This window comes from Pteropus vampyrus, unplaced genomic scaffold, assembly GCF_000151845.1.
Source record: "Pteropus vampyrus isolate Shadow unplaced genomic scaffold, Pvam_2.0 Scaffold152, whole genome shotgun sequence".
Classification (NCBI taxonomy): Eukaryota; Metazoa; Chordata; class Mammalia; order Chiroptera; family Pteropodidae; genus Pteropus; species Pteropus vampyrus.
The window spans coordinates 2,453,214-2,455,754 of NW_011888933.1; the positions used below are offsets into that span (position 1 = coordinate 2,453,214).

The 2,541-nt window shown below is 34.1% G+C and overlaps 1 protein-coding gene and 1 pseudogene across 2 annotated transcripts in view; one reads left to right on the forward strand and one right to left on the reverse strand.

The window, feature by feature from the left end:
- The window catches only part of ADAM23 (ADAM metallopeptidase domain 23), a 155,054-nt gene that overhangs the window by 55,821 nt on the left and 96,692 nt on the right, over positions 1 to 2,541 (reverse strand). The gene's annotated exons all lie outside the window — the stretch shown is intronic.
- LOC111745365 lies at positions 2,410 to 2,528 on the forward strand (annotated as a pseudogene).

Here is a 2,541-nt window from a genome sequence, read left to right on the forward strand (position 1 = left end):
AAATAGGTGAGAGTAAACCACTCTGTCCAAAGCTGCTGGTACAGCAAGGAAGATGAGGACAAACAGCAACCACTAGATTCATTCGCCTTAAGTTCCATTTAACTGAGCACCTCGGATTTACCATGATCTACGATCAGCACTTCTCCTGCAACAAATATTCATTCCTCACAACTCCATGAGGTGAGTTTTATTATCTCTATTTTATGAATGTGGAAAGTGATGCTCGAAGGGAACAAATAAAGTTACCCAAGATCACACAGCTGGAATTCAATGGCTACTCTGGGTTGAGATGAGATAAACTTGTTCAGTTAACAATTCTTATAAAATTATATTATAAACATATCATGAGTAGTTCTCATTTATTTTAATAATAATAAATAAAATGAGTCACCTGTATTTGCCCTTAAAAGATCTAGTAGCCTAAATAAGGTAACTTTATCACAGAATATATGGTATAATTTTTCATATGTGAAAATAATATTTTAAAAGGTGCTATTTTATTATTCATAAGATAAAGACAAGATTATTTAAATGCTTCTTATTTACAAGGATTAAAAATAAATTCAAAATACATAATTTTTAAAAAATTATCAAAATTCCTGCTTTACAGTTACTGAGATCAGCTCTCTGATTGATACCTCATGTGCCTTCCAAATAGAGTATGATAAAACAAGAGATTGGATTCACAAATCATGGGTTGGAGAACTGTTCTATCAATTATCAGCCATATGTGAATACACTTTGTGAATTTAAAGGCTTTGTATATATCTTAATTATTATTTCCTCTTTTTAAAAATATTTGTATAATGAATGTTGTTAAAAGTTGGAGTTTCTAAAGCTGAAATTTCATAACATGCCATAACGCTAAGGATTGAGTTGTAGCTGGAAAAAAACTCAATGTCCCAATCGACAAAAATAATTTAGATAAAAAAAATTAGCTTGGGCTTTCAAGCAAATTAACATCCTTCGGAAACTCATATTTTAGCCTTCATTATCTAATATGTCTGCCTACATACTTGGTTTCCCTTCCTACCAGGCAAACCTCTCCTAAATTATAATTCTGCCTCTTACTAACATGTCTTAAGCAATGAATTTAAAAGCTACTGGTATATTGGGTGGATCCATAGTGTAGTGGTTAGCATGTCTACTTTACATGCAGAAGGTGCTGGGTTCACAACCCAGGTGAAGCCACGGACCATACTCCGGGTGCTCCCGGGGCACCAGGCCCCTGGTGCACCCCACGAGCATGTGGGAGAAGATGCCCCACCTTCAGAGATCCAGTTCTTAAGGGATAACAGCAACATCCATAGGTCAGGGGTGGGAGTGGCAGGGTGCGGGAGGAATTGAAGAGGGGGGAAAAATAAAAAATAAAAGCTACTGGTATAGAAAATAAATCTGCATACAAAATTAAGAGGTGTCTTATTGAATAACTTTATCGTCAACATAATTTAACTGATGTTTGGTAATGAATGGAAGACATCAGTTAATAAAAAAGACCCAAATTAAAGTTTAAATATAAATTAAATAATCATTTCTAAAAATGGATGGTTTCATGGACTTTTCTAATTAGAATTTCAGATTGTCATTTTTGCTTGAAACACAACTTTATCCTATAGTCTACTAATCTAATGTTTATTTCCTTAAAGGAAAACAAGGACTTAAAAGATATTTGAAATGCAATCTAAGTTTCTGTTGCAATCTTTTACAAGTTTTTCATCCATACCTAACTTTTAAGTATTTATTAAAAGATTCTCATCTTTATAAAGGCTTTCCAGAAATATAACTTAGTTTTCACAGAAACAACTACACCCTGTCTTAGTTTATGCAATTTTTTAAATTAAATTATACCTTAGTTTATGCAATTTTAAAAATTAAACTTTAACTCAATGGAGTGAAATTCTAATAATAACGTAGTAATTCTTCAACATACAACTTTTCCAAGGAACAAACATTAACAATTTTAATATTCTAAATTCTTCCAAATGTTGATTATTATTAGATAATCCTTTAAGAGCAAAAGCCAAATATTTTAGCTATCATTTTAGCCATCAACAAAAATTACAACTGGCCTAAACAGCTTGGAAAGTGTGGCAGTGGGTAGCGGAGTTAGCGCCTAACCAGTTTGCAAGAGCCAACTGGCTGCATCTTTTGCCACCTCCTCACTGAGCGACCTCACTTTGTTAACCTGAAATCAGTCATGATGGGAATAGTTACACCATGGCTATCAGCAAATATTTTAATTCGGGCTTTTTTTCAGAGCCAGGTGTTATACATTTATAAGCCTACTACAAGTACTGTGTAGAACAGCAAATAGCCTACAGACTAAGACGTTTTATAATGCTCCAGGCTTCAGTCAAGATACTTTATAAGGAAAATGGTTAAGTAGAGTATGGTTAAGAAAGTTTCTAAGTCTACAGCCATGCCACCCTGAACATGCCCGATCCTGTCTGATCTAGGAAGCTAAGCAGGGTCAGGCCTGGTTAGTACTTGGATGAGAGACCACCTACGAAGACTGTGTGCTGTAGGTGTAAAAAAAAAAAA